General features: G+C 36.1%; 1 protein-coding gene across 3 annotated transcripts in view; it reads left to right on the forward strand.

Annotated features, from left to right (window-relative positions):
• Positions 1 to 23,255, forward strand: part of LOC134669143 (mitochondrial cardiolipin hydrolase-like) — a 254,014-nt gene extending 230,759 nt beyond the window's left edge. For all 3 annotated transcript variants that reach the window (XM_063526688.1, XM_063526687.1, XM_063526689.1), the window contains 2 exons: positions 15,492 to 15,534; positions 22,246 to 23,255. The gene's annotated coding sequence lies outside the window, so the exon portion shown is untranslated. The remainder of the gene's footprint in view (positions 1 to 15,491; positions 15,535 to 22,245) is intronic.
• Positions 23,256 to 24,813: the final 1,558 nt, after the last annotated feature.

The following is a 24,813-nucleotide window of genomic DNA, read 5'->3' on the forward strand; positions in this document are numbered from 1 at the left end:
GTCATCGCCTGTCTCGATGACGGTGTTTACATTGTTATGGCAGGTGTCCGGACCTCTTTTACAATAGCCCAGTCTCATTGTCCACCCAAACATCAATCCATAAACCGGTATACTGTTCACTTCTTCTACAATAGTCCCAATGCCTGCTGCGACCGGTTCACGGGTGTCTATTGTTGCGCCTGTGAACGGGTTCCAGCAGGCGTTCTACATGACATTAAAACTCTCCAAAGGGCCTCTACGTGTTGGATCTATATCCCCACGCAAGCCTATCAAAAGACCGGGATTTATAGGCCCGTGAAGTCCAAAAAGGAGAAACAATAATAATAATAATAATAAATTCATTTATTTCAGATACATGATCCATAATTACACAATTAACACATAAAACACACTCAATATGTACATTAAAATAAAAAAATTAAAATTAGAATCAATAAAAAAATAAATAAAAATAATAACATTAACTTAAAATTAAAAACTAAAATCACATGGTCAGTTAGACGCCCTGTGCAGCTTATCCCAGTGAAGCTGGAAAGGACCGTCTAGGCGCTCTGCCACCGTCTGAAGGAGGCTATTCGGGCTGCCACGCAGGCGCCTCATCAAGGACGCAACGCGCTTGCGCATTATGGCATGGAAGCCATCTGTACGTCTCTCGCAAAACATCCCCGATGCACTGCAATGGCGCGGCAGCCCCAAGAGCATCCTAAAGCTATTATTATATTGGACGCGTAGGGCGCTGAGAGCTCGTTGTGTGTAGTTGATCCATAGGCTGCAGGTGTAAAACGATTGACAAAACGCCTTAAAAAGGGTAACCTTAGCTTCTTTAGTACACCTTGCAAACCTACGAATCAACATATTGCTCCTTACTGCGAGCGCCCTACGCTCCCTCTCCACATCTTTGTCGTCCCCCAGACTCTCCGTGACCCAGTGTCCAAGGTATTTAAATTCCTTAACAATACTAAGAGGTGTGTTGTCCAGTTTAACCGGCGGCACGCGTGGGTAATGTTTGGTACCCGCTTTAAAAACCAACATCACGCTCTTAGATGTGTTGTACCTAAGCCCGTGTGATTTGGCATACTGTTCACAGACACTGAGCATCTTGTTAAGAGCGTTGACCGATGGGGCCAGCAGCACCATGTCGTCTGCATAACTAATGTTATTCACAAAAGTGCCATCCACTGAGCATCCTACCATGGTGCCGCTGAGCTCCCTAATCAACCTATCAACGTACAAACTAAAGAGCCTGGGCGACGACAGGCCACCCTGTCTTACACCGCATTCCAGCCTGTATGAGACTGACAGCGAATTAGCCCACCTGACAACATTTCTCTGATGGTTGTACCAGTATTTAAATAACTCAACCAACTCACTGGGTAGGCGTGCATCCTCATACAGTTTCTGCCAAAGTTTTGTGATTTATTTCATTTATTTCATTTATTTCATTTATTTCATTTATTTCATTTATTTCATTTATTTCATTTATTTCATTTATTTCATTTATTTCATTTATTTCATTTATTTCATTTATTTCATTTATTTCATTTATTTCATTTATTTCATTTATTTCATTTATTTCATTTATTTCATTTCATTTATTTCATTTATTTCATTTATTTCATTTATTTCATTTATTTCATTTATTTCATTTATTTCATTTATTTCATTTATTTCATTTATTTCATTTATTTCATTTATTTCATTTATTTCATTTATTTCATTTATTTCATTTATTTCATTTATTTCATTTATTTCATTTATTTCATTTATTTCATTTATTTCATTTATTTCATTTATTTCATTTATTTCATTTATTTCATTTATTTCATTTATTTCATTTATTTCATTTATTTCATTTATTTCATTTATTTCATTTATTTCATTTATTTCATTTATTTCATTTATTTCATTTATTTCATTTATTTCATTTATTTCATTTATTTCATTTATTTCATTTATTTCATTTATTTCATTTATTTCATTTATTTCATTTATTTCATTTATTTCATTTATTTCATTTATTTCATTTATTTCATTTATTTCATTTATTTCATTTATTTCATTTATTTCATTTATTTCATTTATTTCATTTATTTCATTTATTTCATTTATTTCATTTATTTCATTTATTTCATTTATTTCATTTATTTCATTTATTTCATTTATTTCATTTATTTCATTTATTTCATTTATTTCATTTATTTCATTTATTTCATTTATTTCATTTATTTCATTTATTTCATTTATTTCATTTATTTCATTTATTTCATTTATTTCATTTATTTCATTTATTTCATTTATTTCATTTATTTCATTTATTTCATTTATTTCATTTATTTCATTTATTTCATTTATTTCATTTATTTCATTTATTTCATTTATTTCATTTATTTCATTTATTTCATTTATTTCATTTATTTCATTTATTTCATTTATTTCATTTATTTCATTTATTTCATTTATTTCATTTATTTCATTTATTTCATTTATTTCATTTATTTCATTTATTTCATTTATTTCATTTATTTCATTTATTTCATTTATTTCATTTATTTCATTTATTTCATTTATTTCATTTATTTCATTTATTTCATTTATTTCATTTATTTCATTTATTTCATTTATTTCATTTATTTCATTTATTTCATTTATTTCATTTATTTCATTTATTTCATTTATTTTATTTATTTTAGTTATTTTATTTATTTTATTTCATTTATTTTATATTATTTATTTATTAACATTATTTATTTCTTTTACTTTATTTATTTTAATTATTTTATTTATAATATAGGTAATAAGATTTAAAATAAGAAAACACCACACGGGTAGGTATATATAAAGATAAGCAAAGGAACGGCAAAAAAACTTGTTTGTGCTGGAGGCTTCATAGATCGCCCATGCCAACCTCGGTTATTCAATAACAAGTTGAATTTAAGTGGGCGTAAAGATTGCAATCGTTTGAACTAGTCAAAAACCTTATAATGAGGTAACTGAATAGACTGGGTTTTTATTTCGGTTACCGGTAACAGAGGTTAACCGTATCTGATACGGTTACCGAATCAAAGTGTTACTTTATCATACGGTTACCGTTATGGTAGGGGTTTTTACAACCGCTTCTAAAATAACCCTATGAAAAACCCCGGTTAAGGTAACCGGTTCCTGTCCCGTCGCCGACAGACGCCGACGCTTGAAAGACGCTAGATGTGGGGGGGGCCTAAATGCTGGAAATTAAGGGCAAAGTCTTTGAGTGTGTTAATTTACCTATTCTTTTATGATATAAATATTTACGCAAACCTGGTAGGTAATGTGAATATGGATAATTGATTTATGATATTGCTATGGCATAGTGGCGCTTAAATCATCATTAAGGCATTGCATTTTAAATGGATGCGAAACAAATCAGCAAATTTTAAATGTCTACGATTACTCTATACCTATTTCATAACAATCATAACATAGTTCATAACTATTGCAAAATACCGACAATTTAGAAATATTTGCAATGTCAGAATCATCACATATTTACGTCAACAAAATGTCTATCTAGCAATAGCCTTTAAATCAAATAATGTGCAATAGAATTATCTACCGGTAATTAACAATATTTAAGTAGGTATTATGTAACGAAGCGCCACTTAGGTATTTACGGACAGTCGGACCATTAAAATGTACAATTGTCAGACTGTCCGACTGTCTGTTGAGATAAATAATTGATATATCCAATTTACAGTTGAAATTAGAGTTAAAATAGCTTATTTGAATATATTTCTGGAAATTGGAAGTTTTATTTACTAACTCAAATAAGGTTGCTACCAAATGGTAACATTCCATTTCTAACCGCAGCTGCACTACTGGTACTGAACGCGTCGCGTCGCTGTCATTGTCAATTTCCGTAGTAAAAATTGACAGTAGTGCAGCTGTCGTTGGAAATGGAATGTTACCCAAATGGTACGAGGTAATATAAGCACTTGCGAAATTCCATACAAATCGAATCCAAAATTTTCGAAAAATAACTAAAGTATAGTCGTCACATCTCGGAAGGTTGATAGTAGCGGTAGATAAGTATGTCTTTCAGGAAAGAGCAGTGCAAAATTATAACTACATAGGTATGTCTCATTGTCATATCTCGGACGCTACTTTTGATGAAGTAGTTGGCTCCTTTTTAAACTTTTAAATAATTTACTCAATAGAACGCTCCACACTCCGTCCGGAACGCGCTTGCCGTACATTTTTTCCGAACACCCAGGAGTCGTGATGTTTTTTCACCCAAACCGTTATCGACCCGTACCACACACGTCTCTCGAGATCGAACCGAACTGTTCAATCTCCATCGATGCCCAGATACGGATTAGTTTCCCGTTCTTGTTCCTGACGAGCCATGTATCTCATGTGCCATGTTTATAAGGTTTTCCGGATAGCAACAGTTGTTATTCCTGCTATGCCATGCTAGGTTTACATGAGCTTAGTACATATTTGTTATTAGTAATATTTTTCCGCAAGTGCAAAAGTATTAGCTTAACATAATATTAGGTAATAGTAATACCACTTCACTCACTAATATTAGTCTAAAGTGTGGTACAATTACTTGATGTAATCTAGTGATAATGATAATGCTAGAGTTGACTTATTTGATATTTGTTACATAATCAAGAAGCAAAAATTTAATTCTTAAACCTAAACTTTTTAGTTTAGCTATACCATGTTGAATTTAGTTGTTACGAACCTATTGTTATAGATTATTTTTAGCTTTGTATTGTGTTTTTTTGAGAATAAATATTCTTAAACTCGAATTAACTAGATAATATTCCCAAGTCTCAAACGAAGGTAACTTTTATTTGACACTACCACGAAAGCCCACGAACTCTTTAAGTTCTAAAAGGGTTTTCATTGATTTGTTGTATTCCGGTTTGATTGTTCACTGAAAACTTAGTTATAAACTTACATATAATTTATTTACTTCAATTCAATGTTCAAGACATGATTGACATGAACGATGTATGTACCTAAACCAATAAAATGTATGTACAAAATTTCCTTAGTCACAGCAATTATAATAATAAGGCACGTGTGGAATCAGTTAAGGACACAGTGACTATAATAGTATGTACTAAAGTCATGTAAACCCACCATCAGGGTGTAGAATTACTAGCAAAGCGACCAGTAACAATGCAATGCGCTTTTGATATTTGACACAGCCGCCTACAACTAAATCTATGGTTATACTTATGTCGTTTAGTTATGTCGATTTCTAAGAAGGTGACTAAAGGAAATCAAATCAAAAATTATTTATTGTCACGCAACAAAGGCCCATAGCAGGTATTAACATACCTTAAAGACATATGGACTTCATTACCTTAACTTCAATCTCGTTATACTAACATGGTAGTACATGGACCTATTATGGAAAGAACATATAACTAGTATAGTAATATGTAAGTACATGTTGTTAAATAGATACGTCTCATCATACAACCACGACCACTCTGTCAAGAGTGAACGACTGAGGAGGAGGAGGTTGTTAAATTTAAAAACTATAAAATACGTTTTGAGTGTGACCCAGGAGCCCGTAACCACCATGGCAACAAGTGAAGTGGCAAAAAGTTGATTCACCCTGCAGAACCTAAAATACAGACTCTTAAATAACATGGCCACACATGAAACACAAACAATTACTACCTACTGTTATGCTTACATCGTAAACTAAATATTAAGCATACATTTAATTAATAACAGGCCTCATTTGAAATGTAAACACATAAATAACCTTAAAAAAGAGTGTCTCAAGTCAGCAAAAACATTTCGCGCTCTCAAAAGGTCGTAAGCGCACAAAGAAATTCGTCCTAAATTCAATCGTTTTCTTTGGAATTTAGTTTAAAATAAGGTTAGAATTCATATGCGATTTAATTCATCTTAGTTTGAGTGGGATGAATTATTGATATTTTTTAACAGCCGCCGGTTGACGGTTAAATGATGAAGGGCCCTGCGCCGGCGCATGTGTTGAATGAAAAGGTTTTTTATCTCTGGATGATGTTTTTGGCCGTATCTTTAAGTTTAGGGTTAAAACTCGGGATGGATGTTGCGATGATACTTCTATACGTGGTAGATTTTAAGCAGATCACTGGTTGAGCTTGGTGTTGTTGAGTTCGAATGGTATTCCAAAGAAAATATGATTACGACTCCGCTGTCCGTCCGTCTGTCTGTCTGTCTGTCACCAGGCTGTATCTCATGAACCGTGATAGCTAGGAGGCTGTCCATAAATTACTTCATCGATTTTTGACACCCACCCCCCTAAAATCATCCAAAAATCATGCTTCGAATGACCCCGTTTCCTCCTACGTCATGCTTCCATCATCCGATATCCAGACCCCACCTCCCCCCCTAATTTCAAATGACGTAATTTATGAATATTGAATAGCCCCTAGGCAGTTGAAATTTTCACAGATGTTGTATTTTGTTTACCGCTATCACTTATAACAACAGAATAAAATAAATATTTAAGCAGGGCTCATACAAACGTGATTTTTTGCCGTTCTTTGCGTTAATGGTATGGAACCCTTCGCGCGCGAGTCCGACTCGCACTTGGCCGGTTTTTTATTATTCGCCCTTTTACATTGTATGTAATAGGCAAATCGTGTCCATATTACGTCACACAGTTTCACCATAGACGGCCTTGCGTATTGCGCAGCGCAAGCGCACTGTTAATACATTCAGGCCTGAAACGTCACCTGGTGGTAATGTGCTCGGCACGACTGATAAAACAAGGTCTACGGTTAGATGTTGAAAATGGGTGTTTACTGTTTAACACTAGTTTCACCATCATTAGGGTCTCAGTTAACATCCAAATGTTCCGGAATGTTGTATTAAAATGAAAACGTCACTTTGATTGTATGGTGGCGGCTTGGTTTGTGTGACTGACCAAAGTGGACGGTCCGCACCAAATCGCCTTTTCATACCAACGTAGTCCTCAATTTCCTCTCTGGATATTAACATTAAGGCTTCGTCACACATGCGCGTAATATACATAGCTATGGTGAGTATACATCAAATTATGTAAAAATATTTTCCATAATGTCAATACCCAGAGAGGAAAATGGGGACAACGTATGTATCGAGAAGCGGCCGTCCCCTTTTCTCAAAAAAGCGTTAAGTTCGGGTAAGCCGTACTCTTTTCAACTCCTGTCAATTGTCACGTTCTAAATAGTAGCGCCACTAACTCTCATTGATGAAAAATAAGCCTCCACCCACGCTACTATTAGCACGGACCATGGGATTGTTGGCTATCGTTCCATTCATGCCAGCTGATGCAGCGCGTAATAGGCTGTCATTACGGGGCGCGCGCCGCGAGACGGGTTAGGGTAGACATACACGAGCGACTAATGTCGTCGCCGTTCTTTTTTTACGCGTTTTTATAGTTATTGCCAAATATAATCTAAAAACGTACGTATTTTGGTGGGAGTTTATGTTTCTGTGTAGTTGTGTGATGATTATTGACGATAAACAAGCGTCCTTTTCGGACTACGCATGCATATATGTCAATGTCTATCATCAATAATCATTTTAAAAAGTTCGTATATCATGATTCTAAACTATGTACCTATTTAAATTTTGATTTATGTAAATTTTAACGTAAGGATCTATGTATTTTTCAAGTAATTCAATCTAGGTTAGGGCTGCTTTTCCACCAGAGTTGTGCGAGGATACGTAGCGAGGAATGTGTGTTTGTGTGAACCAATAGAATATTGTGCATTAGAGCAGCGCTGAGCGAGGATACGAGTAGGTAAATGAAGTGATCCTATTTATTCTTAACAAATACGTTCTCTCGCTACGCATTCTCGCACATGTCATGGAAACACAGCTTTAAACAAAAATGAATAGAGTCAGAAACGGCTTCGTTATATGTCAACTTGACAAGTGCTACGACAGGTATATATGGCACAACCAATACGGCCATGCATTGTCACTGTAAATTTCTTGCAGACTTAGCGTAAACAGACTATTGTCTTTTCTTTTACCTACCCCTTATCATCATCATCATCATCATTCTCTTGCCCTTGTCCCATTCACTTGGGGTCGGCGCAGCATGTCTTTCTCTTCCACACCTCTCTGTCGCCCGTCATTTTATCATTCACTTGCATTCGTTTCATATCATCTCTCACACAGTCCATCCACCTTTTCCTCGGTTTACCTACCCCTTATATATATATGTATACTCATCATAGGCTCTTCCACCTATCGGAATCGCAGTTCAATGCGTTTAACCCTTTGACCACCACGCCTATCGCACGCGGCGCGTCAGTCGGAACCTTGCCTGAGTGTACGATGTGAACGCCATAACATTGCCGGTCAACAGTTTTTTAGGGTTCCGTACCCAAAGGGTAAAACGGGACCCTAAACGTGATTTTTGACCAAAGTTAAGCAAGGTCGGGAGTGGTCAGTATTTGGATGGGTGACCGTTTTTTTTGCTTTTTTTTGTTTTTTTTTTGCATTATTGTACGGAACCCTTCGTGCGCGAGTCCGACTCGCACTTGCCCGGTTTTTAAAAAGTCGCCCGTGTGTGAACGCCTAAGTGCGTAAAGTGCGCCCCCGCAGGCGCCGGCGCCGTAGTAACGTCTACAACGATGGACAAACATCGCTCATTTATTATATGTATGTACCTACAGCATGCAGTCTCTATTAGGTAAGAGGGAAGAGAACGACTGCTTCTAAACATTTGTTATGCATTAATTTTCGCTCCTAGCTCTTAAACTAATTAGGTACTTAAAAATTAAAAAAAGGGCTATGTTGATACGACAACGGTTTCACTCACTTGAATTTTTAGTCGCTATTGGCGACATGTTTCGGGCCCGTCGGGGGCCCTTCCTCAGGCTCTAATTTTAATATCGAAAAAGTGCTATATAGGGAGCTATAGTTAATTTTATTGTGCATCAAATTTTGCGAATTTTATTTCTATAATTATAAACTAATATAGATGTCATATACTAAAGAAAAAGCGACCAAGCCCGCAGTAGACCACCCGGCCACCGGATGTTTATATTTATTATTTTCCCCTAGGTTGTTTTTTTTATTATGTCAGTATATTTATTGCATCAACATGTTGTTTTACAAGCTGTTCAGGTATTTTATTTCTGTATCAAACATGAACCCTGTTAGGGCATAGCAATCTTAAACTATATCTTATAATTTACATAATACAATTCTTGCATATAAAAAAAAACCAAGGTCAATATCCAAGGAAAGTAAAATGGATTACGTTTGTAGATGTATAATGAAACGGTCGTCTACTTTGCTCTTGAACAGTGTAAGAAAATCAAAAAAATCACGTAATTTTTTGTCATATCTCATATCCATCCAGATACATTATTTTCGTTTGGCGTTTAATCGATGTACGATTATAATTTTAGCTAGGCCCCCATGGCTATCGGGTTGAATTGGCCTTATTATGTAATTGGATCATAATCGCGTTTTTTTCACCGTTCTATTATCTTCGCATCCTGCACCTTGTAATTTGCAACATTGTAACCCAACACCGGACATGGCACTTATGTGCTGACGCTACACACAACCTCACAACCATTATTTCAAACAGTGCAAGCGCCCTATAATTTCCACGGTTTATAAGACTTTTAATTGGCAGGTAAAGATTTGCATATTATGTTTGATCAATGATAAAAGTAAGCGTTATTTGATTATTACAATGTAATATGATTTTATCGGCGCTTTTGAGTGTTTGTTTCTCGTCAACTATACAGGTTATGGATTGCGACATTATTGTTTACGTACGGTATAGATTATTTTCTAAATACATAGATTTAACTTTCTAATTGAGACTAATGGCGACGTTCGGATCAGGGATGTTGCGCATCCGCATTATTTTCAAAACCGCATAAAATCGATGCGGAGCCTATGCGGATGCGGATGTTGAACAAGTCTGTACAGGAACGTTTTAGCGGCAACGTAAGTGCTAGATAATTTCGTCATTACCTGTAACGGAATCGTCTAATATAATATGACGTTTTTAAGTGCCTAATCTTGACATCCGCGTCCGCGGATGTCAAAAAATCTGCATCCGCAACATACCTAATTCGGATGTCAACTGCAGATGCACTTTTGCGGCGCCCTTGTTGTCGCCGCTTTATCTGTCAATTTCCTTGGTAAAATGAGTGACGTTTGTCGCCGCATTTCTCATCATGACGGAAATTGACAGATACAGGGGCGACCACAACAATGCCGCAACAGTAATACAGCTGCAGTTGGCATCCGAAGGACTACTCGCATAAAATGGGTATTAAAGGTAAAGTTTTGATATAAGATTTTTTCAACTTGTTCGCGAAACAATTTCGGAATGCCAACCTGCATTCTACCGAAAGCTAGACCGCTGACGGTGGTTCCCTTTATCTGCGCTATCTCCTTGTCAATCATAATGACACGCGGCAGTAATTGCAGTGTGACAGCGGCGTAATAACGCAAACCCTGGCATTACGCGACGCGATCTGCAATCGAGGGGTATTAAAAAAGTACAGAACGGTTGCGATGGTACTACTGCACTCCTGTGATAACATTTTAGGGGTCAGTTGCACCAGTCACAATTTATAGACTGGTCAACGCTACTTACGCTACGGCCCCGATTCGAATTTTGAAATAGACATCTATTAGACATCACCAAGATACGATAACGATATGTTTAAGATCTAACCTGTCAAATTTGACATTTGCGCGATTCTGGGGATACTCTTGAACGATTTCCACAGGATATGACTTAGAGATCCAATTCACATGTAATAGATATCTTACTCTATCTAACGTAAAAGTGCCATTGGTTGCCCGAATTGCGCTGCAAAAGAGAACTAGTTGATATCTAAACTAGGGCATGCTCCCGGGAATTCCCGGTTCTCAAATTCCCGGGAATTCCCGGGAAATTTATAGTGTCAAAAGAACCGGTACTGAAGACCCGGTACCGGTACTTCCCGGTTCTCATCATATGACTATTTATTCCCATTTCAATAGTAGTAACTTTAGCTCGAGACATTAAATAACATTTAATAATGGTGCTATGAAACGGGGGACCCAAATTACCCGACAAACTAACCTAACCTAGTAAAGTAGGCATTCCAATATTTTCAATCAATATTACGGATAATGGTAAATTGTAAAAATTCACGCAGTTTTCTATTTCAACCTTTAACCTTTATTTCTACTTTAAACTTGTATATATATATATATATATATATTGTATTGTATTGTATGTATGCTAGTATGTATTTTATGTATTTTAATATTACAGGACATTCTAATATTACAGGACATTCTTACACAGATTGACTAAGTCCCACAGTAAGCTCAAGAAGGCTTGTGTTATTAAGGTTTGTGTTGTGTTGTGTTGTGTTAGGGTTGTGTTATTTTATTCGATAATATTATTTATGTATTTTATGAGTTGACAATACGTTAGTTTACTTTTTCTAAATATTACTGTACATCCCGTAAGTTTGTCTATCTGACCTGACTGGAGTTTTCCTCTCATCTAATCGAAGGTTAGCTGGAAGAGATCCCTTATAGGGATAAGTTCGCCTTTGTACTTCCATTACTGTAATTTAATTTTGTAAACCTGTGTTGTGTACAATAAAGTGATTACTACTACTACTACTACTACTACAATTTTGTTTTTTGTGTTGTGTTGTTCAATTGTGTACATAAATTTTGTAAAATAGGTTGGAACGCCAATTAAAGTGTCTTTTTTTAATAAAATAGGTAATTTATTAATACTTCCGCAATTCACTGATTTAAACTTTCACGATTATTAAACATTATCAAACTGCACAACGGGACTTCCGCAATTATTTATATGAAAATAAGTCATTTATAAAGATTGTAGGCTAACACAAACAATTTTTTAGAAATTATCATAAAATGCCTTGGGAACCGGGAAGAACCGGGAATCCCGGTTCCGGCCATGCCCAGAACCGGGAAATGAAATTCTTGGTACCGGGACCGGTACTGCATGCCCTAATCTAAACTATAACGTATTATAGTTTAGATTAACATATACTAGAATGGATCTAGTACGTGTCGTCTCTTGTGAATATCTTGAAGTTTGAATACGGCAGTACTCAACAGTGAAGTATGAGATATTCCTTAATCATGTTAAAGTATCTGACCTGACCGCCGTGGGACTTTAAATCCAGTGCTCGATTCTACTCGCAAAACTGAGCTACTTTTATTATGGCACCAACCCCGAAATCCTGAAAAAAATTTTCACTTTTTCATACATTTTGGGTGATCAGATGTCGACGTTTTCTATGGAAAAGACAAAATTTTTTCCCCGATTTTAATTATGTAATTATGGGTTGGTCCCATAGTAAAAGTAGCTCAGTTTAGCGAGTAAAATCAAGCCCTGGATTTAAAGCCCCATGGTCAGACACAGAATGTATAAGTATATGAATATTAAATATAATTATGAGAAGTAATTTTAATCCCATGGTGGTACTTGTAAGATTCTTGCTGACACACGAGCTTGACAGGGCCTAGCTGCCCTACGTATTTGACGACATATGCTATTCAAAAAATAGATTACAAGGCATTGACAGCTTACACTCCAATCCAGTGAGAACTAGGTCACCTATAACGACAATGACGCTAAATCATTTTGAGCCCTTGGTAACAATTTTTATATTGTTGTCTTATTTCTTGTTTCGTCCGGTTTCGACATAATTTGGGGGATTTCCCTATTCTGCACACCATATGGAAGGGCAATTTCACCGTATGTCCTTAAAATCTTTCTCTGAAATTACGAAAACTTATGGTATTTTCTTAACGCCATGGAAAATTACATAATTATTTTTTTTCGGGACAGGTTTTGATTTTGTATTTTTCCGCCGAGAAGGTGGAGCAACTAATCAGGAAATTTTATCCAAATCCAACAAGAATAAAATTGACAACTAAATAAAAATCGGCTAAAAACTACGCTGAAGCTTGCAATCAAGAGTAAATAGAGGGGCAGGAACGAATAGAGATAACTTTAAAAACAACGCGTAGGATAGCTTTTTGCAGGCTATAAAATACGATAAGGAAAATAATAACTTAAAATTCCCCGTGAAAGGTAATGATGAAAATACTGATAGAAATACTGATAAGTGTGTGGGGAGATTTAGGAATGTCATGACCTGACTGGACCAAACGCTAGAGCGTCATGAAATTTCATGTCATTGCTAATGATAGTGTCGGGGCCGTTATAGAAATAAATAAAATTTATTCGGTAGACACAATAATTATATACTTCAATTACAAATTACCTAATTTATTCACGCTATGTCATTTTTTAGGGTTCCGTACCCAAAGGGTAAAACGGGACCCTATTACTAAGACTCTGCTGTCCGTCCGTCCGTCCGTCCGTCCGTCTGTCACCAGGCTGTATCTCACGAACCGTGATAGCTAGACAGTTGAAATTTTCACAGAAGATGTATTTCTGTTGCCGCTATAACAACAAATACTAAAAACAGAATAAAATAAAGATTTAAGTGGGGCTCCCATACAGCAAACGTGATTTTTGACCAAAGTTAAGCAACGTCGGGCGTGGTCAGTACTTGGATGGGTGACCGTTTTCTTTTTGCATTTTTTCCGTTTTTTTTTTTTGCTTTATGGTACGGAACACTTCGTGCGCGAGTCCGACTCGCACTTGCCCGGTTTTTTACCTAAATCGTTGCATACGATGGGGCCTTGTGGACGTCTGCCTTTTATCGGTCTCCTTCAATTAATAACTACCTACATCAGAAAAGCGGGCGACGTGTACAGCGCGTGCGCAGCGTATCCAGGGCGGGCATTGTCCCGGCGCGCCGCCCGCGGCGCTTATCGCCGCGTTTCCGGCCTCTACTCGGCTGCCGGGAAACGCACGTATGTACTCGCTGGTTGCTTGGCTTTATTTTCCTGGCCGCCATTTCAAGTCCATAGTTTTGTTCAGTTTACTTTGTGTTCAGTAATTAGAAATATGGACAGCATAGTTATAGTTAGGATTTCGGCACCTTTTAGGTTGGGAAAGCTATTGGTAAATGTGCTTCTGGATTGTTTTTCTTCTTCTTCTTCTTCTTCTTTCCCCTGCCCTTATCCCACGTTATGTGGGGTCGGCACGAGATGTTTTTCTCTTCCAGTCTCCTCTGTCTTTCGTGTCCTCAGCACTCACTCCTTTCTTTCTCATATCCTCTTTCACACAATCCATCCATCGTTTTTTCTGCTTCTGGATTGTTTTTATGATATTATTATTATAGTTTCGTGCCATCTTTTTGTGTATTTCGGCAGGGCTAATAGATGGGTCTTATTTAAGTAAGTAGTCCAAATCGTAATTCGAAATGAAATGCTCAAACTTTTACGGACCGGCAAATACCTACTACTTTTACTCCAGTGTAAAATAAAAACGAAAACTCCTAAACTCCGTATTGAAATTAGTTTCTATTCCACAACTGCCAATACTCTCAAAACAGCTGCAATCTACTCACAACCAGGCAAAGTTACAATTACAATCTCTAACAATTCAAACAAACAATCCAACTCGGTAAATCGATAGGGATGTCGCGTCTGCATTAACTGCAGAGTTAATCGCACCTATCTATAAATAGACCGACGATCCGCAGACGTCTCGGAGAGACCTACGCTACGCTTAAACGTCATATAACTTACTACTACCAAGCCATAATAAACCTTAACTACTAGACGTAAAGATGAATTTTCATTGAAGATTTAAAGAGATGTTACTTTGGACGCAGTTTATAGGGTGTTAAGGTTCATAATCTAACGGCAAAATAAAATACATTTTCAATGTAGGCTGCAAACTTGTGCTCGGAAAATGTAGCTCCGTTTATAGTACTCCTATCGTACTATCGTAGTATATTACGTATGTGTGCGCGTACTATATGAATGGCTGTGTTGCACTGCGGACGCGTGTGGGTGCGGTGTAGTTTTATATTTTATGAATGGGTTCCCGAGCCGCATTGCAGTTTGTTTTTTTTTTTGCGGCAGCGATTTTTTTTTCAGTGGAGCGGTGATTATTAAACTGGGATTTTTAGATCTTTTATCTGTGGAATTGATTTCTCAGGCGGTTGCGATTTGTTCGCGCTGCTGGAAATCTTTGCTTTGGAACGGTTTTATACATAGATATTTTTATAGGAACTTTGATTGAGCTCGGCAGATATTGCAGTTTGCATTCGGGCATGAATTTAGTAAAAGATTTTTGTATTTTAAGACAAGCTGCTGGTGTAGCCATTTTTTCAAAACTTCGACTTTTTATGAAAACATTTCGGAAAGTTTTATGTTTTCTTATGAAACCTTCTAACATTTATTTAAAGTTTCTCAATTTTTTTCAGAAATCTTAACTTTTTAGAAACAAACGTACCTATGCTAATAAAATAGCAAGCTTATGAAATTGAAAGAAGCATGAAAACTAAAGCATTATTAATATTTTCAAATCCAATAATATTTATTTTTTGACGGTTTTCTTCTATTTTCAGGTACATCACGTCAGCGTCGCTCGTTTTACCACTTGCAGCAATGGTAAATATCGTTTTTTATTTCGTTTTGAAGCACATAGGGACTTACAAACGCGTAGTCTGGTTATATAACTTAGACACTAGGTATAATTAACGAAAAAACTGGAAAATCACGTATGATCACTTAAGTCTTTCCATTTTTTATAGTGACATATATCATAACTTTTTTCTTATGGATCGGAAAATCATACCAGGCGACACGTCGCCGCTACACACGTGTAGATAGCTTTAATCTCTACAATCAAATTGATTAATAATATAATATAGCGTAGTTCCAATCGTAAGACATGAAACCTGACTGATAATGAATTATCGAATTCTTTATAATCGCCGTTCTCATAATTGGAAACGAATCAGTAGCAGATAAGTAAGATAACGATAGAGTTCACTACTCTGAGTACTTTGTCCTCGATGAGGTGATATATTTAGGTAATCCTCTTATCTTAGTTTTGCTATTTCTTCGGTTAACCTCAGGACAAAGGCGTATAGAGCTTTGTTCTACTTTTGGAGGTTTTTGGTGGCTGCCATTCCTCAACCCACCAACGGAGCGGCAGCTAACGTCCACGAGGGTTCATTATACGTAGCCGAGTTATCGCCCGGGAGGCGATTGGTCATGGAAATCTGTACCCGGCTCGCGGTCTTTCAGGACAACGGCGTATAGAGCTCTGTTCGACTCGATATGGAGTATATCTTTTAAGTTTGTTGTTCGAATTATCCGAGAGATGTCGTTGTTACCGACGCTAACTAAATAGATAACGGAAATGTATTGTTTTACCATTGTCTAATTTATAGACTTGATGGACCATGTTCACTATGTAGTAAACTCGCGGTCACTAAACAGCGCATCGACTTTTTTAGTCCTATATCAGGAGGCCAACAATCAGACGGATAGCCTGACAGTAAGCATTTTCCGTCGCCCGTGGACACCTGCAGCACCAGCGGAGTTGTTAGTGCGTTGTCGGCATTTAAGGCCTGCAAATATTCGGTATTCGGCCAAATTCACTATTCGGGGCATCTCTACTGCTAACCATCTATGTGGTGAAAATGGAAATGTTATCAGGTTATCACGTAATACCCTCGGAGTAATTAACAATGGAGCCGCCATTAACAGACGTTCCCTCTGTCGAAAATAGGCGGCCAATGGTCAACCACATGTCAACCATATGGCGTTTATCGGACATGACGTACCTATACATTTGATGTGCCCCTCCCCCGCAAAAAACGGCAGACTATTTTGTACCGAAAATTTTAGACATGGCGTCTCCATTGGTTATATCCTCTAAGCGTAATACCAAAGTAGCTGCAGGGATTATTCCGAACAGTTATGCATGCTATAATACCCACTGTTTTTCTGACCGTATCCCATTTTGAAACAAAAATCACGTTGCGACATTTTCTACAAATGTATTACTACGAAACAGAAATTGATCGTCATAATCGGCCAATTATCGACGTTCTGTGATAACCCGATAAAGGATCGAGGTATTGATCCGTCCTTGCTCGATCGGCGGGATTTAGATACGGCCGATATCGGGGGCGCTATACCGGGTGTGGCCTGTAACACGAGCAAATAATTAAAACAAAGATTGTACTCCTCAAACGGTGACACTTTTGTTCAACAACTTTTAAAAATTATGAAGTAGGTATTTAGACTCCCTATTTTTCATACAAAATAAATATTATCTTAAATGGACGCCATCGCCACGCCATATCATTGTGATTGACGTTGCTTGTCAAGTTGTCACGCATTTAAACATAACAACATTCGCAATACATTGCGTCTTAGAATAAACTTTTAAGTGTATTAAAAATCAAACCACAAGTTATTTTTAAAAGTCGCTGAATAAATGTTGGTCAGTATGAGGAATACAGCCTACAGTTAAATTTTTTGTTCATATTACAGGCCACACCCGGTATACACGGTCTAACATGAGGAAACCGAATAATTTAAACAGCGGTTTCCTGATTATTAAATTTTTTTTTGCGAAATTGGTCTATACCTATATTATTACATTTTTTCCTTTTTTTGACCTCAGAAATGCGTGGTTAATATCGTTCGCATTCCTCGTGAGCACCTTGTATGTATTACACAATTATCTTAAAATATTATTATACACTGTTTTTATAATCTATTTTGAGGCTAATTACTAACTAGTCGCTAATATGATTAATTTTCTTGTCAACAATACCGCTTTCAATTGTAGACCATTCATTACATATAGGTACTATATTAATTAAATAAGAAAACATAATTAATTTAGGCTGATGAGGGCTGATGAAATAGGTAAGTACATAAATAAATTAGTCACCCCATATTTTCATTTCAGTCACATACGTAAATGGGTTAAAGCTGTCATTTGCGCTTTTGAAAAGATTCTGTTGTACGACGAGTACCTAAATCGTTATTTAAATTTTAACTAAAATCAAATGGGCCATTATCTTATGAAAACAGCGTCGAGCGGTACTATTTAAAAAAATCAAATTAAAAAATTAAAATTTAAACTGTTTATTTTTTTTAAATAGAATTAACATACAATTAACTTAGAACTAATTTTTAAGATTATCAGAACTAAGGGACATGGGGAGCAACCTCTATCAAAATTATTGAACATTACCATTAAGTGTTTTTACATGCTACTGAGTCTTTTTACATTTATCTCTATCAGTGCCTTTTTAACAATAGCCTTAATATTATTAGGTTTCACACAACATATCATGGTCAGTGAGCTTGTTAGATTTACATCGGAGCATCGTTAATAATAGTGTAAGCGCCATCGACAATAAGGTCCCTTTTCGTAGATAACGTCACATATAAGGATAAGTAGCGGCGTACGGGTAAAAAGTAGGCATGTACTCTCAATAAACCCTAATCAATATGTACACAGGCCCCAATGTGGAGGCCAACCACACTTACCCGGGATTCACATTACCCGTTTTGACCTACATAAAACCTTTTGTTACTAATCTCATTGTATCGCTATAGTAACAGTAAAAGAATCCACACATTACACAAAGGCGGGATCTCATTTACGCGATGACGCAAGCCATCGATGGTCCACTATAGGTAGTTCCAGTAACGTTCTTTGCTCAGCTGATCCATCCGCGCATTGTTATTGTAATTACGCCTCATATTTAATTATTTATGTACGTAAAGTAGGAAAATAATGCAGGCTACAAATTAATTTCAAAGTGTTACAAATCGTGTTATTCACCGGTACTGTGCTAATAAAGATCTAGACTCAGCTCTAAAAACTAAGATTTAAACTAGAATCGTAAAAAGTTACTGCAAATATCTAAGACTGAATCGTTTTAAACAAACTGTGTCGTTGCGCTTGTAAATTCCGATATGTGGTTTGTATAATTCCAGAAAATAAAACCTTATGTAGAGTTTTCATGATTCATTTCGTATTTAGACAATTGAACATATATTATGTCGGAATTTTAAAGCGCAGCGCGTCAATGTGTGTCAAACGATAAGGACAGCTATTAATAAGATTTAGAATTATACACGGTGGTAAATTGTAGTCTAGCTTATTCTTATTTACGGGTTGAAATGCCAAGACGAATGCTGGCAAATTGGAATCTAAATGAATAACTGCTAAATGCTTAAATGAGGCCAGGCCATCATCATTTCTCTCTCAAGAAATAGTTGGTTAAACTATTGTCGGCCCGACTACAAACTTCATATCGGAACTATGATTAAGTTATAATTAGATAGATATAAGTATTATAGATAGATGCATAGATATGTTACGTTATCCGTAGGTATGCCATTTATCTATTATAATTTATAAATCTATTCAGGGCAATGATGAGACTTACCTATAGGTAAATTAAATATAAATGTATGATATGCTTTTTAAGTAATAATAGTGTAATTCTTAGTAGCAGTAATATTTGTTGCTAAAACATGGATTTTATTACAGAATAAGTTTTGTGTCGTGAAATAGATTCGCATAGCTGTATACTAATAGTATATGTACTGACATAGAAAAAATATTGATGTGAAAATACTATCAATATATTTTCTTCAACTCTAAAAACATTTTTATGTCTTCACTGGAATAGTTTCCGCTCAGCTTGGTGTCATGACTACCTACCTTTCTTCTGTGGAAACCCTGAAAAAAAAACGACAAACAAAGTGAAATAATTCATTATGCGTAACTAAACTCATTAAGGGGCCCACTGATTAACAGTCCGCCGGACGGTATCGGCCTGTCAGTTCACAGTTGGTGAATTTACTAACTTGTAAGTCCACGTGAACGAAGTTACGGGCAGAGACTAGCCTTAAATAACTCAGAACTTCCAGGGAAAACAATAAAGTTTAGATTGTTTGTGTATTTACTAGATTCTCGACCCTTTTATTAAGTGCGACGCAGCCATCCGCGGCGCTGACGTTTGTACCGCCCTAATAAAAGCCCTAATAGCCACCCAGAAACCATAATAAATTACAATAAAAGCTGACTCATATAACAACTACATTTAAGACACATCGTAGATTCTTTCGGAGTATTTATATTTTCCCACCACAAACACAGAGCTCATTCTACTAGTTAATAAAGATGTTCCACGTGTCTGTCTACAATGGACAGAGAGTCTACTATATTCGGACTCTCATCACGACTATGCTACTTCAATCTTATAGCTCATTTCACTCTGGTGGTATTATATAGGATTAAAAATCGGGCAATCGCGAAGATTATCGCGGGGCGTGGGCCAAATCGAGGCCGTGACGAAACTGATTGATAAACCCGCGATAAACTCTGTTACTATGCGCCGGCGTGTAGACATTCCGAATTCATTACTAGATTCGCGACCGCCAAGGACGCGGCGACACACATGACGGATATTTCCTTGTCGATGCTATTCTTAATTCGATTATACGCACAACGTATAAATTTATGGTGGGTTGGAATTTTATTACTTTAATTAAAGTCGTAAATAAAGCGCAATTTATGTTGAACTAGATTTATATAGAATTCTAGAATTGATGCGTGAAGGTCTAGTTAGTAGCCTTTATGTTTATGTAGGAAAAAAAATATAGGTCATATTAATAGGTAGTATAAAATAAGTAAGTAAGTATCTACTTATCCAGTATTTATATTATTTATCCCATTAATCGAATTCAAAATCACAGCTGTTTTATTCCCATTTTGTTTGGTTTAAATAATATAACTTAGCAATTAGTTATAAAGTTATAAAATTACAATAGCCTAAAACTTAACCATCTCAAATCTATATCAGCGTATGAAATTCAATTTCATTTCCAATGAAATAATATTATTTAACCCTAACATACTTGTGAGTAAGTATAAAGGGTTTCTAAAAACTATTATGGGTAAAAAAAGAAGAGTACCTAAGGTTTCTAATGGGTCGCCAACGTGCACGTGACTCCAACAACAGGGTACAGGGCCTATGCTAATGATTGCTATGGTATAGGCTACGGTAACTGCTTATCATTGGGCGTGCCATTTGCTTGTTTCCCACCGGCGGCGGCGCGCTATAAAAAGTTCCGTAGAGTCCGCCTATGCTTACTTTGCCAGACTGGAATAAAAAGAAAGTGAGGCAGTATGTATAAATGTTATATTTTCATAGAAATTTGACATTAATGATGCCATTACTTTGCATTTACCATGCAGACTGAGCTTGGTCTGACTCTAATCTAATATTGGCGACGGTGCGATAAATTGAAGAATCAGTAGAATTGTGTCAACCCCGAGGTACCTCAGTGTGCAATCTGCCATTGACCCGCGGCCATTCAAATCCGGAGTCATCGACAGCCGGCCGTTCAAGTTAAGCGGATTAAATTCATTTGGATTGCAATTAAAATGTAATAATGTACCTAATAAGAACGACTTGGATCTGGTCTACGGGGGTTCAGAATTTGGAGAAATTGTCGTCGTATTGATTTCACTTATTGCCGTCTTTACTTTATTTCAATGGGCTATGAAGAAAGAAATACTCGTGTATATTAATACACGAGTATTACAAGAGTCGAAATTTTAATGAAATACACTGTTAGTATATAGTTAGTATTAATATATAGGTACCTATTACAATTATACATTCAATCGTGCTCTGCCAAGAAAGAACCCGAAGTCTAACAGTGTATTTCATTAAAATTTCGACTCTTGTAAACGCATCATCACCATAATTTATTTACTAACCTTTCTGTTTATCATCATGGTAGTAAACAATGCGAACTCCTGTTTTCTAATAACAAAATATTTCTTTAATACAAAAGTTACATCCGAAAACTTAGATAAAATTTCACACTCCGGTTTCCAAAAGGGGTTGTTTTGAAAGCAGGCACTTTCCATCCATTTTAGATTACATTGAAAACTTTAGATTGTTTGCGTACGCACAATGGAGGTCTAATTTGAGCGGTGGATCCCTAAAAAACCTTTTAACCTCCGCCTGAATCCCAGCGGATTCATTGTCCCAACTTATTGATCCGAAATTTTAGCTCAAAACGCCAAGTCACTCTGTACGTATTAATCTTGCTGGCCCTCCCCCTCCTCTATTGCGTACATTCGTCACAGTGTGATGTGTTTGAGCTCTCCGTTCGCAACCAACGGGTTACTGTGTCATCTTCTGTCTATTGTGTCTGGTTTTTATATTTGCAATCATATATTTTCCCATACTTGCTATTCATTGATTATGTTAAAAGGTTGCGTCATCGTTTCATTTATCGATTTTCTTTTCTTTGTTACAGATATGACTCGGCTCATCTACTGCAGCTTCCGCGGCATTTTGTTAATCTTTGTCCACCATTTTAAGTAAAACATTTTGTGTTGCAATGATAAGGTTGGTTACTTCATCGTTTATATTAAGATCAGGAACAGTTTTAGATTCAGTCAACACTGATCACCGAATCCGCCTATTTTCTCCATCATTGTTATCACGTGATAGTGTATGACTGCATTTGTCTCCGTTCCTTTCAAGAGCAGTTGATTTGTAACACAAATTGTTCATTTCTTTTTATCATAAGACTGTTACTTATATTATGTACATTATTGACAATTGTAAGGTCCGGATGAAATCGGGAAAATGCCATCCTAGTTAGTAAGCCAATGACTCCACCCTATTGTGATCTTCATACCGTTTTCCCGATTTCCGCCGAGGTCCTAACGTTCGCGCATTACTTTTATTTATACAATTTATTTTTTTACACCTTTCTACACATTGGATATAAGAGTTTGTGTCGTACTTCGTGTTTTGAATTATATTGACTAACAATTACTAAACATTCTAACGCATGACTTTTTATTTTTACAATACCAACTCGCGAGTGTGCATGACTATGATAATGCTAATTTTAATAATTTTATATTCAATGTGTTTTATTATTCCTTGTTTTTAGACAAGATGCTAGACTTGACATGCTTTAATTTTATATTACATTATTTAACATATTTTAATTGATTATGAAATGTTTACTTCAACAATATGTAATTATAATTATTTAATATCAAAATCATCATAAATCAATATTATTGTCGTACGCCAATGCGTCATAAAACTTGATTTTAGGTTAAAATTCAATTGTTACTTAAATTCGAGTTTTAGTATTTGCATGGCAATACCCGGGATTGCATTTTATGTTTTTTTATGATGAAAAATTTGATTATGCAATCTGTTAAATTAATTCCAATTATGATCAATTATTTAATGCAGAATTGTATACAATATTATAAATCTTAATAAAACAACGTTTCGGCATGACATTATGTTTTCTTTGCCCCAATATATGTAGTCACTATAGCATCCAAACAAATCATGCCTCTATTGCTAAGGAACATTGATTACAATCAGCGGCTGAGCATCTCCTGACTGTACTTCGCGGTTCTCACAGAAGTTGGCATGCCATGTCACAGTTGAATAGCTCGTTTGGAGGTCGGATAAAGTCATTTTTCAATCATCCCAATGTCATCAGGACGCCGAGGACGACCTCTTGAAACCGGCTAAGTAACTATATTTTCGATAAGTGGCGCGTTCGGTGACACTCGACAATGGACTTTATTATGCTGTGTTGCAGTTAATTCAGGCTGTGAAGGAAAGGAAACGTTTTGGTGAATTTAAACAGTTGGTGGGTAAGCAGTTTGCATTGGCAAGTCTCATGTACGCCCAAGGGCAGAGCGTCTCAGGCGTGTCTACAAGTTTTTGGAATATCACATTGTTATATAATTTAATGTTGACTTTGTTCGTGTTATAATGTCATATGGACTAAAACTGGCGGAATTGGATTTTACGAGAACTTTGTCGAGAGTTTCTTAGAATTCTTTCTTATCTACCCTATACATACCGGGTGTGGCCTGTAATATGAGCAAAAAAATTAACTGTAGGCTGTACTCCTCATACTGACCAACATTTGTTCAGCGACTTTTAAAAATAACTTGTGGTTTGATTTTTAATACACTTTATAGTTTATTCCAAGACGCAATGTATTGCGAATTTTGTTATGTTTAAGGCGTGACAAGCAACGTCAATCAAAATGATATGGCGTGGCGATGGCGTCCATTGAAAATAATATTTATTTTGTATGAAAAATAGGGAGTCTAAATACTTCATAATTTTTTAAAGTTGTTGAACAAAAGTGTCACCGTTTGAGGAGTCCAATCTGTGTTTTCATTATTTGCCCATGTTACAGGTCACACCCCGTATATAAAGAAAGAAAGATATTGCGTTTGAGTTTTTAAGTGTTTTGGTTTTTATTAAAATTGGCAGCCCATCTAACCTGAAAAATCAAAGCCTGTACCTATTAGGAAAACTCCGTTTCCTCACAATATTTCCTACATCAGAGAATATTGGTGAAATATCTAACGATACTTCGGAGAATATGATAGTTAAAATTGATATGATTCGTCCAACCAACGACCTGTGGTGTGACAGTGTGGGTTTATTCTTTACTGATCGGCTTTGAGTTCAAATTGTAACCCTATTTATCTAAATAAGTTTAAGTAGTTTAGATAATAAGATAACTGGTTACATTCTCACCATGCAGCATAAAAATTAATTATGACTTATCAGCCGCCCGCTACTTTCGTGGCATTCAGAGATCGTTAAAATACGAGGTTCATCAAGATAACCCATATCACATGACATCGGTCAGAGATAAAATTAGAAGCATTAAAGTTGAATGAATAATTGTATTTGAGCTTCTTATCAACTCGCAACAATACATTCTAGGCTGCATTGCACTGCAAGTGTTCCAAATCTTTATGGGTAGCCCCACTTGGAGAAAAACAATTTTTTTCGGACCCTCCTTTGTGGTTCCACTTAG

The sequence above is a fragment of the Cydia fagiglandana genome, chromosome 11 (genome assembly GCF_963556715.1).
Source record: "Cydia fagiglandana chromosome 11, ilCydFagi1.1, whole genome shotgun sequence".
NCBI classification, from domain to species: Eukaryota; Metazoa; Arthropoda; class Insecta; order Lepidoptera; family Tortricidae; genus Cydia; species Cydia fagiglandana.